A 12792-nucleotide genomic window follows, 5' to 3' on the forward strand; every position below is an offset into this window, starting at 1 on the left:
TCTCGCCGGCGCCCTGCAATGCCCGAGGACACGGACACGGACACGGACACGCGCACCGCCAGGCACCGCGGCCGCGCGGCAGCGAGCGCTGCAGGACACGGGAGCGCCGCCAGGGGGAGCCAGCACCACGCCGCGCCGCGGAGCGAGGCGCTCCGTGCCAGCCCGGCCCCACGCTGCGGCCACGCGGGGAAGAGTCAAACGTTAAAGAATCCTTTTTAAAGGAAGGTCTCTTTAAAGGACGCTGTCCTGCGCCGGAAGTTCGGTCATTTACGTTACAGATTTCCCAGCCCCTGAAGCTTTAACTGCAGGCGGCAGAGATCACTCGACGTTGGCCCGCGCCCAGCCCGCCTGCATCTTTAACTCTTTGTTAAAGAGCCAGCTGTGGCATCCTGGCTAACGTGGAGGCACATTTCCTTTCATGCTTAACGTACCACAAGCTCTGTAAATGAAGGTGTCGTGGAAGTTGACACAAGAAAATCGAAGAGTTGCCATGAAATTATTGCCCTTAAAGCAACTTTGCGTGAAGCTAAACATATTGATTCCATATCCAATATAGCATGCTCACCACATCTGTAAGAAAATTTAGCATTCCTGATCACAGACGTTCAATTTTAGAATGCCTTCACTCTGATTTTTCTAGAAGAATGTCAACATATATAGTTCACGATGTGAAAGTTTATCACTTGTGTTCAAAGCAATCTTTATCACCTGCCTAACATCCAGTAACTGAAGTAAGTCATCATGCCTTACCTCACCCACTAATTTAGTTAGGCTTTGTCCAGAACAAAGGGCCCCAATAAATGCCAAAGTAAGGGCTACACCTGCTTACAAAGACCCAAGTTTCTCATGCAGCAAGTTAAACATTTACTAGAATATAACCAGCAAGCAAATCAGTAGGTCTTTTGGATACTAAACTGATTTTTAGAGGAAGTGTCTTTAGCAAGTATTTCTTAGAACAACCACTGCCATCTCTGAAATATCTCTTTCCATCTTTCCATTTTTCTTCAAAAAATGATCAGGCTTCACCTGGATGTGCACGTGAATACAGCGCAATAACACAGCACCAAGCGGATTTATCTGACTGTACATCTTTCGGTCCAGCTATTTGCAAAGCAGTAGTGAGAAACGTGACATCAAAAAACAGGTTGATGCTTTTGTTTCTGAACACAGAAGGTAAGATTCCCACTTCTTAAACACTTTTTAGGCTGTATATTGCCCTTAGGAAATGTGACAATCAAAATCTGCCTTCGCACTGTATTTTGTTTCTGCTCTTTATTGTGCTTTTCTCTTTCTTTCTAAAAAATTCCTGGCTCATACATGAACACTTAGCTTGTGAATTTGTATTTTGAGTTCTTATGCTTATGGATGTGGGAGGACAGGACAAGAACAAATTGGATTAATCCAGAACAGCTTTAATGTGTTTGTGCCAGCTCACAGTAGACAGAATTAATTCAAAGTTAGTACTAAACAAATCTTACACTGATGTGACTCTAACTGTTCTTGGGAGATGAGCAAAGGAGGGAGAGAAGATGGAAAGACAGGTGGCAAACAGAAGACAGGAATGTTGAAATGTAGCTAAATTTAATCTGACTGTTCTAAACCTACTTCTGTTTGTCAGATCATACAAAATGTTTTCAGATAAAGAAGAATGTGTGGTCTCTCAGGGAAGCAAGATAAAACAGGCAAACATTACTAAGGTTATGGTAAATTATAGACTCTGATGTCAAAAGTTTCACTAGAGGGATTTGCACATTTTATATAAATAAGCAGATTAATTATGAACCAGTTTAGAACTTAACAATTTCCCCACCTTATTTTTCTTTCTCACTAGTTTAACTTCAGCTTTTATTGCACTTTATTTCATTTAAATAATGCACATTGCATAATATATGGAGCTTCTCCTTGATATGCTTAAGTACGAAGTTAATTAATATGCTCCTACATAGATTACTATGGGTTACACCTACTCTAGGAATGCAGAATCTCAGTTCTGTTATCAACACACCATGCACAACATAAGGAAACTGAAATTACTCTACAAAGGTATTCAAGCACAGAAGGTGAACAGATTCAGTGACGACAAAGGAAAACCAAAGTCCATAAACACGAAGTGTGAATTACCAGCACAATTTGTCAAACCCTGAATTAGTGGTAGGTGTGCTTATATTCCAATTTTTACTCAAGAAATGGACATCCGCATTATCTTAGATCAGTGAAGGCATAGTTGTGTATACAATTGTAGCCAAAAATGCAAAGAAGCTATAAAAGTGTTGATATTATAAGACTTTAAAAAAATGTATTATAGAAATCATTAACAGAAATTAATCTAGAATAAAATCACTTATTTTTAGAAATGATGCAGAATGGAGCAGATAAATGAAACAAGATAAAGAAATCCTAACCTGTTTACATCTCTATTAAAAAACAAAAATTCCATAATATAGAAAAACAAATATATTAATGAAGACTTCTACTCTCACTGACTAAACAATCTGTTGCTATAGTAGGCTGTGTAAGTCTATAACGCCATATTAAGCAAGGGGAAAAGTAGTTATTTCCAGAATTTTCAGGTATAATTAAGTCATCAGTTTTGTGTAAGAATTATTTAACGTTTCAGAAATCAAGCCAATCACTAATTGCTACAGATCAGGCTAAACCCTTGAGAGAATGGGAAAGGGCAGATTATTCCATATTTGCTTGCTGTGAGGCCAATGGGGCTTTGTCAGAAATGTCAATGCTAGAGTGTGTGTCATTACTAAAGGGTTAACAGATGTCTTAGTACCAGCTTCGTTCTCTTTCTGGATGGCATTTCTTTTTTTTTTTTTTTCTACGTTTGCCAGTAATCAGCAGTTTAAATAGAGTTAAAAGTACAGAATGCTCACAATAGAGATATAAACACAGTACATTAACATGAAAATTCAACGTAATGCTTGTGTTCATGTTAAAACATTCATTTAATGTATTTGCACAGTCAAGGACATTGTTTCATCAACAGGAAAATTAGCACAGAGGAAAGAGGCTCTGTAATCAGCAGGGGGAGTGAGCAATTCAGTTTCAAAATGGTGCCCCCCAGAGGTGCCTGTCTTCACTTACTGCATGCAGCAGCAATCCAAAATCTAACTTAAACCATTATAAACTACAGAAATTTTGTATGAAACTGGTGGAATGATATTCTCCAACAAAATCTTGATCAACATTGATATGTAATTATTTTAATCTCAGAATGTCCACCTCAGCAAAGAACTGATCTACTGACTTTATCTGAGAAGTTTTAAGCAGATGCCATTGGACACAGTGAAAATTTCTGCTGATTATGGTTGTATGAACATCATCCACTTAAAAAACGAAAATAAATCTAACTTCAGGCAACTTTTGCCTTCAAAGAAGGCTGAAATCAAATTCTGGAAGCTTCAGTCCACAAAGCTGCTACTGATACATATCCTTTCCTACAGAAAGGATGCCTGAAGTTGTTCCAGTGGTTTATCTGATCCTGTTGGCTGAAAGTCATGGTAAACTCATCTCAGAAATCCAAGATCTACATAACTATAGAGGTTTTCCAGTCTTTCAGCAGTGATCATTCCTTTCCTAATTTACATCAGAAAAATGTTTTTTAAAAATCACATTTACAATTATCTCCTGCGGGTAGTGATACTCACTGGCAAGCTCTGACTCACATAAAGGTTAGTCTCAGGCTTGCCCCCTAAAGCTAATGGATTCTCGTGTACTGCAACACTTTCACTGTGAATCAACATTGTGTGCTATATTTATTTTGTACCAGAAAAGGGAATGTTCAGAAGGATCAGAAAGGGAAGATAGCCCTTATATCAATCTCCAACAGCACACCAAAACTTTCCATAACAACTGAAGACTTTACTAATACACAGCTGGGGGATTTCATTTTATTTTGAGGTTCTGAAAGAGTTTAACTGCTACTGGCATGTCAAAACAGACATTTACAGCAACAGGATTCCTTGTGGGACTGTGTCATAAGTAAACAGAATGTGGCTATATAGAGCAGAAGTCAGATAGCAAAGAGAAGAACTGTGATTGCCTGGCCCCATCCAGATCACCTTCAGAATTCAGGTTAGAGCTTGTGTAAATCAGTCACAAAAGGCTGCACAACTGATAACAAAGTTTATCTGTGCACACAGCAGCAAGATCCTGTATAATTTCACTAATATAAGTATTAGGAAGCAGCAAATAAAAGGTGTAACAGGTCACATCATGAAGTCTAAAGGTAGAAGTGTTCAAGGGAGGAAAGCTGGGCATTGAGGAAGTTTGGACTGACTCAGAGTAGCAGTAATAACAGCCTGCTTGACTGTGGTCTATCAATGCACACAATTTCCTGCAGTGCTAGAATAGCAGGATTCAGTGCTGGTGATCATAGTTCAACAAAAATATCCAGCTGTGTCCATGTGGTATTTTCTGTTTATAAAAAAAAAAGGGCGGGTAACTTCATGGAGGCATTTGAATCAGAGTAAACTGGCCTGCACAAAACATGCTCAGGATTATAGATTCAAGAAATCTTCATCTATTTGTTTAAAGACACTTCAAGTTTTAGAATTCCAGGGGGAATTCGCAATCTGGTATGGGAGTGTAGCATCAGAATATCCACCACTGTATATTTCCATACAGGGCTGTGAACAATTTCATTCCCAGCAAACACCATGAAGATGTAGTCATAGCTTTTTTATACCTATAGCAGTGAACCTTCATTTATCTTTTTGGAAAGGTTTCCTTTACATTTACTACAGCCAACACAGTTCTTTAATTCTATTTAATATTGCTTCTGCAACCCTAAAATAACTCTCCACACCGAATGCTAAATAGATTACATGAATCAAGTTTCCCAAAAACTAGATAGCAAGCATTGAGTATGAAAGGGAAACCTATAATCAGTACCACTTATCTATTAACCACTAGCTAGGAGGATTCAATTATCCGACTTCAGATGTTGACTGAGAGGCATTGCAACAGCATCAGATTACCCAGCTACAATAAAGGAATATTCCTAGCATAGGGAGATCTCATGCTTAATAGATGATAATGTTTAGTCCAACATTTAAAGGGCGCAGAGCACTGCAAACAAGTTCATAAGTGTTAGATTATGGATTCATTGTGGTATACAATGAACTAAAACTCAATGGTGTGATGTCAATAGCCCAAATCTTTAAATTAATATCATTTTCTACTTTAGACAAATCAAGCACTGAAGAAAAAAAAAAAGAAAGAAAATCCTCAGTGAAGACTTCAGGACAAATTAAATAATGAGGAAAGAGGTGAATTTTTTCCTGTTTTTTTTTTTTTTTTTTTTTTTTTTTATAATACTGTACTTTAGCCTGTAACGAAATCTCTGACATGAGCATACCATAGCGATTTTCAGGCAATTAACCAGTACAGGAGAGGTTTTGGAGAGATCATTAACATAGCACTTGACAGGCCTTCCAGCTAATGTTCTTAATGAGATCAAATAGGTAGAAATGAACTTCTCAAAATCTGTGCTGAGGGCCAGGTATCACATGGTGGGTGACTGGTCACTCCCTAATCCTGCAAAGCAACTATTTCCAGCAATGACATAGCCTACACAAATATGCAAATAAAGTTGTATGAACCCGTACTTTATGCTGGTTTCTTTACTTGTTCTTTTCTGGCAGTTGTTACATAAACGTTACAGAAATGTGTGACTAACTTTGTGATATATAACCATAAGCTAAAATATATAGTTTGTTCAGTTGATATTTCCTTTTTCCATTCTGGTTTTAAGAACAGAGAAATCATATCAATTATCACATTTTAATACGTAAATGTGAAACGTCATCTATGTAAAGTTTCTTACACAAGATTGGAACTTTTTTGTATGTCCTTTTGGAGCTTCATTACCGTGGAATTCTATATTCAAACTGAGGCATTCCTGAATCTGCAAAATTGCTTTAACAGTGAAGTTATTCCATACAATAGAAACATCTGAGAAATTACTCAAAAGAACAGAATTTTACATCCTTAACATAACACTCTGCCACTCTGTGGCTGTAGAGTGCAGGAAAAGGATGAAGTCAGCAGGTACACCGTTCTGGAAGGCCTGAAAATTCTGCCTAGAGAAAATAAATAAATAAATAAAAATAAAGGCCAGATTTGTAGCACTGTCAATCCCTGGCCTGCAATTACACAGGCCTCTCTTTTGGTAGGTTACAGACTGCTCTGGCACTGCATCCATAATCCCTAAGCATTGCCATTCTTAGAACAAGACCAACTAAGTGTACGTCAGGACACAGGCTTAGAGAACTTTGCACTTTAACAGCTCCGCATAGAGATGGATATGTGGCTTCTGTGCCCAGTTCTAAATTTCTGCTGATGACAGCAGCAGAATTAGGGTGTGTATCCATTCATCTTCCATTCATCTATCTAGAAAGTGATAAGACCAAGCCAACAATTGAGGCAACAGTCAAGCTTCTTACTTAAATGCCTTCCTTTCCTGTTTGCCACATTTCCTTTTCAAAAGGCCATCTCCTGTAAGAATAAAAGCAGCTTAAGAAACAAAGTAAGAGAATAAATTTCTTCATTTCATGATGAGATGTTTACAGTACTCATCTTTAATTACATTCCCAATCTTTTATTAAATTCACAGCTATTTCAAATACATTTTTAAGACCTGGGCATAAGCAGTGCTTTGCTTCTATATCTGTGGTAAGATCTTATTTCTTTGTATACAAAGATTACAAATGTTTTCCACTTTCAAACAGATGGCAGAACAACTTGCTTCATTTAGAAGAAAGTTTCCATTAGACTGGAAATAGCTAATGTTGGCAAGGCTAGCTGAGGAAACAGGGAGCTGGAGAAAACAGCATTATTATGGGAAAGAACAAAGGGCGAAAACAGGCAGACTTCTTTCTCAAAGCTTGATTTTGTCCATCAGTTTCAGTATGTTTCAGTATTCACCTGCTACACGGACTGGAATGCCAAGTATGTGCAACTTGCTGTAGGTTTTAAGTGATGTCAGTCCTGTTAGAACTATATGACGCTGAAGTCACAGTTCTGGGCACTATCAGATGAGAAAAAAATACTGAAAATTGAGAAAAGGCAAAAACAACCCCTTGCAAGTGCAGCTTTTGAGCAGGCAGGACTATGATTCATGATGAATAATGTAAAGCCAAGCAAACACTGCATTCAATTAGAGAAAAGTTCTCAAAAAGAGATTCTCCTGCAAGATTCACCACAAACAATATACTAAGAAGTTCAGACTCTAATACAACTGTAAGTCTTCTGACTTCAAAAATACCCAAATAATTAATTTGTTCTTGTTTTGGTAACAGGTGACTAGCCAAACAATGAAGGACTCTCTCCCCTGATGTAATGATTAAGGTGCTCCCAGCTGACTGAAGAATAGCCAGGCTGATCTGTGTCTTAGCTATGATTTGATCACATGCTTCTGTTAAAAAATTCTCCAAAAAATGGCTTGGCAGATAATCTCCCCACAGAGTAATTCAATATAGCAAAGCACATTAACGCAGCTTGTCTTATACTTGAGCAAGAACAGATATTTTCCTTTATAGACTTAATTCTTTGCTGCCATTTCCCATAATCATTCTCTGTTTCAAGACATTAAGCTTGACCTTCAGTCTGACAAGACATAGCTTGTAATAACATGTTTTGAGCTACAAGTAATTCATTTCTTGGTGCAGTTTGCCACCTCAGCCCCTACACAGTTGAGATCACCATAACCTAGGATTACTCAGTACTGTCCAAAAAGAATCAGCAAATTCTTCAAGAGATTCCCTATACTGGGATTGAAAAATAAAGAAGTTTTCTAATGACTCCATATATATCACGGTGAAATTTTACTTTGTGAAGCAAAACCTAAATCATACATACAAGCATATTACTTAAGAACTGTATTTTAAAGATGCTCATACTAATAAGGATTAACTGCTATGCGCACTCCAATCTATGCAGGACTGAGCATAATTCACCCTCTAAGGGAGATTTTTGGTTGACATTCAAGAATTTTTCTTTCAAAACAAATACGTTCTTTCCAAGAAGTTCACAAAGTACACAAATGACCTTCTTTGAGGTGAAAATTGAAGTGCAGTAGAAACTAGTATTTCCCATATACAAGGAGTTTTTCAAATGCTCCTAGGTGGAGGACAAAGGTTGTTTATTATTCCTAGTATCCGTCAAAGTAACAGAGAGTGATAGTCAATCTTCCTTACAAAGTCAGTGCTGAGTAGGATAAAGTTGGTACGTGTGGTGTTAGAAAGATACTCACAAAAAAAGTTATTTTGGAAAACTATCCCCAGGAGATGATGAATGTGCTAAAATCTAACTTATCCATGACAGCAAACATCACTTCTAGTTTTCAAGTCAATTTTGAACATTAATCTTTTAATGTTCTTTTTGCTGGCTTCCTTGGTGCAGATGAAATGCTAAGCTGTTTAGCTTTCTCCTCCTGCAGCCCAAGCTTGCAATGTCCTAGGGGATGTTAAAAAAAAAAAAAAAAAGAGAAATTAAACTGTACTGCCAGGCCTTCCTTTAATGAATTTGATCTCTCAAAATAATTAAAGCTACTTTTTCCCCTCAAGAGCAAACTCTGTGCTGTAACTCAGGGGATTAAAGTCCTCTGAAATCTCTTGGTGGTCAACAGCATCCATTGCTGCTTACAAATAGCTGCCTGACTCTGCACATTATTTGCAATACACATAATCACGAAGAGGGGGAGTTAGCTGAACAGGTGATTAGACAAAGGATCAGGCGCTACATAATGAGGATCAGGTTCTGCATAATGAAGCCCTAGCCACCTTGATTCGTTAATACTGATTTTGCTGTGTGGCAGGTTTGGAGGGTCAGGATCAGTAACTGCAATGTGTTAGCACTCACATGGCTTTCAGAGCCATGCTTTACAAACACATACAGACTCCTTAGCAATATTAGTTTCATCCAGTACAAAAACATTTAAAGAGAATTGCTAGTACACTCAGGAAGAAGCATTATCATGTCAGGACCTCAAAAGGAGAACTCTCTCTTAAAATCCCAGCTCAAACAGTGTCTTTCTGCTCTTACCAAGTTTCATGCAGCCTGAAGATTGTGTCATTATGTTGTTTCCATACTTAACCTATTGTGTCATCCCATCTTTGCCTGCCAGAACACAACCCATCCCTTTTCATAGGCAGTACATACCCTGCTAAGATCTGACAAAACGTGCAGAATCTACTCATCTACTTCAGGCAGCTGACATGTACAAGACCTAACAGGTTTATCCTTGGAGCAAGGCCAGTTTCTTTCCTTTCTTTTTTGAAAGTTCTCCCTTTACTGTAGCTGAGCAATACTAGATGTGCTATTGGTTACCCTTCCTCTTCCCTTCTCCTACAAACAATGGTTGGCGGGGGTTTACTCTTATTATTCTCACTGATGCCACACCAACTCCTGCTCCACATCCATCCTTGTAAGTCAATTTATGTGTCAGAATGAGGTATCAGCTGAGCAAGCCCTGCCTCATTCCTAGCATGGGAACAGAACTGCTGATCAAAGAACTTTCAAGTTGTTTTTATGTACCTGCTCTTGGCTAGACAAAAGATCAAACTATGGGTCATGAACTGTTTCTACAGAAACTTACTTTCTCACACGAGTCAACTTTTTCCTATGGTTCACCATGATATAATTTTCACTATCTCTTCCCTGTTTATTTCATATGTTTTATATATATATTCTATATATATGTTACCTTAGTAATAAGATTTCTTCCAAGATTTCAAGCATGACCTATTTCAGCATTTCCAGACTTGTTAAGACACATTAAGTTGATGTGAGAAGGTATTAAATATAAAATGAAATCAAAGTGATCACAAGAGAAAGTTGTGGGCTTCCTAAATATTTTTATATTATCTTTTTTTTTCTGGTCTGTGATACCCTTTTTCTGGGGTTACTTATCCTTCCATCTCACTCACTGTTAGTACTACAGCGCAGCCATATCTCCCAACACCAGATGTTTTTCTGTCAATCCCTATGACTGTTCATAAGAAACTTTAGTTTACCTTCATGTACTGTGAATGGGACGATGAACCACCATGCCCTATCTCTCCCCTTACATTTTGTAGCTCTTTAGGTGGTGTTCTGTGCCCCTTCTTAATGGGGAAAACATTTTCTGGGGGAAAAACATACCAAGTGCTATAAAATTAGTAATTGTCCGAAATAAACATTTTAAAATGAGTATACAATTGTAGTTAATGCAAAAGGAGTGGAAGGCTAAGTCCAAGTAACTCCTGATGACCTTTGATCACACTAAGCATTGAATCATATCACAGTATTTAAGGTAAACACTTGTTTTCTAACTGTACACTTTGCCCAGCACAGATAAAATCTCTAACATTATCAGAAAAGGTAGTATACGCACAACATAAGAGATTCAAAGATAAGTCTTTATGAAGACGCCCTATTTTTCTAATTGTTAAGGTCACAGCAGATTCTACTGCCTGTCCAAGGGTTCATAGAATATCCAGTACCTTGAGAAAGACTGTGCAGACTGTGTTCTGTCAGTGGTCAGTACTTCGGATGAAGGAGAGTGTTGTTACAGTGACATGCCTAAGAAAAAATTGTAATGCACAATTTGCTGATATGCACAGGCAACTAGAAACGTGTTATCATCTCTTCTACACAATATTATGTTGCTTGTAGTGTATATACACCGTACAATAAATATCACTGGCTACCACTTATCAAGAAAGAAGGAATTAAATATCTGACTAGAAGCACAGAAATTGAAGATTCACATGTTTCTTTTCAAAAGCCAATAAACAACCCCTCTGAAAACAAGAGAACTTGTGGTGGTTCCCTGCACAAATAGATTATAGTTGCACAGAGAAAGAGACTTTCCCTACTGCTGACAGAGGCAGAGTTTCTAGAGCTCTTCTCTGCTCAAAGCTCACTGTTCTGGGTGTTCAGAAAAGAAAAAGTCTTGACAATCTGCCTGTGTGCAGAACATAATGCACCCATACAATGCTTTTGTAAGGAGCTGTTGTGCCTGCTGCAGCAAGCAGCCTTGTCACAGGGATTAAACTGAGGCAGTGACACTGCTGCAACTTAGCCAAGACGGAACTTCTGCCAAGTGAGAAGTGCTATCCTTTCCAGGCAATTCTTCTTCATGCCATTGGGCTGACCCCTAAGGAAATCTTGAGTGCTAGGAGGCTTAGGATTTAGCAGAAGCCCTGCTTACTGGGTTGCATCTTCTGCTATGCATCAGAACAGCCAGGGACTCTCACACAAGCTGAGGAGAATTGCTGTAGGCACCCCCATCTCAACCTCCAGTCTCACAGGAAGAAAAATGCCACTTCTTGTCACCAAACTAAGCACTGTCATCTGCTAGTGCAAAACAACCCTGGTTACTGATTTAGAAGTGCACAAAGATGAGATTTGAACTGTAGCCCTCTATGAAGACAGCCTTCTATACACAGTCTCAGCACGCAAAGAATGAAGAAGTCAGCCAAGCCATACTGAGACATTTTTTGAGAGGTATTAAATCACAACAGGACCTTCCCTTGGCAAACTGACAGGGGCAGGTTGCATTTAGCAAAGGCAGCTACTCCCAGAAAAAGAGTGGTGATATCATAGAAAGATTAGCATAAGAGACTGTTCAAGGACAAATCATATTTGCTAATGATGACTATAGTGTATTAGCCTGCTGCTGCATCTAAGCCATCCAAAATAATTCATGAAAAGTTATGAAAACCAGAAAGGCACAGGAGCATATTGCAATGGAAATATAATAAAAGGGACAACCTTTGAAACATAAGCAGCTCATACTTCATGGGAAGCACTTGTCTAAGACTTCCAGAGTTTTCAACAGGAATCAAGCAGTTGTTTCAGTTCTCTTCTGGGCTGGGCTAGCCTTTATTTTGGTAGCAAAACTTTGGCAGTATGTCACTACAGCCATTGTCAGTTGCAACCCCTATTTTGAATGGGTATCTGTAAACTAAAAGTTTTTTGAAACCCCTATTTAATGGCTAAAATAGTATTGAACAGAACAGGCAAGTTTCACTGACACTTTATTAGGCCATTTTTGTACTATCTAGTTTGTCATTTTCCAGAATATGCTAACAATTTTTTCAGTTTTTACCATAGGTTCCATAATTGCTTTATACATTCTACTTTTTTATTCCCATAAAGTCTGCAGCAATAGACAATGTGAAGATCTTGTTGCATTAACTGCAATTAAATTAAATGCAATGAAATTAAATGCTCAGCACTCCTGATAAAAATCTCCTCATATGCATAAATTTCACCTTTCAAGATCCAGTCTCTATATTCCATTACCATTTTGCTAAAGTAGGAAGGTCACATTTCCATTCCCTATAAAATGTTTCTGAAGAAACCCTTGAACTCCTTTTGCAGAACATGGTTTCTAACTATTAAATTCCAGTAAGAGTTTAGCATCCCTCTGGAAACCCTGCCATCAAAATTGGCATTTTAGCTACAAGCTTGCTATTAAAGTTAATAATTTCGATCATCCAGCATGACTCAGCATCAATATTTTTCAGGACTATGCCTTAATCTTATGAATTTTATCCTTCCTAAACATGAGACCCCTCATGTGAGAGTACTGAAATGAATGTTGGTTATGAGTACACAGCCTGCTAGTGCTCTGGATCACATTATAACTGTGAATTGTCGTCTTTGCTTTTTTACTAGTCTCTGTGTTCCTGAATGGGCTTTACGTAAGCTTGGCTCTTAACGAAGACATCAATGAAAATAATATATCAACTCTATTACCTTTCCCAGAAGAAGCATCAAATGAGTGCTACTAAT

The 12792-nt window shown here is 38.1% G+C and overlaps 1 protein-coding gene across 1 annotated transcript in view; it reads left to right on the top strand.

Annotated features, from left to right (window-relative positions):
• The first annotated feature begins 971 nt into the window (after positions 1 to 971).
• Positions 972 to 12792, top strand: part of PALMD (palmdelphin) — a 47657-nt gene continuing 35836 nt past the window's right edge. The window contains exon 1 of the mRNA XM_065742212.1: positions 972 to 1173. The gene's annotated coding sequence lies outside the window, so the exon portion shown is untranslated. The remainder of the gene's footprint in view (positions 1174 to 12792) is intronic.

The sequence above is a fragment of the Cyrtonyx montezumae genome, unplaced genomic scaffold, assembly GCF_038088225.1.
Source record: "Cyrtonyx montezumae isolate F1298 unplaced genomic scaffold, pur_monq_1.0 scaffold_1, whole genome shotgun sequence".
NCBI classification, from domain to species: domain Eukaryota; kingdom Metazoa; phylum Chordata; class Aves; order Galliformes; family Odontophoridae; genus Cyrtonyx; species Cyrtonyx montezumae.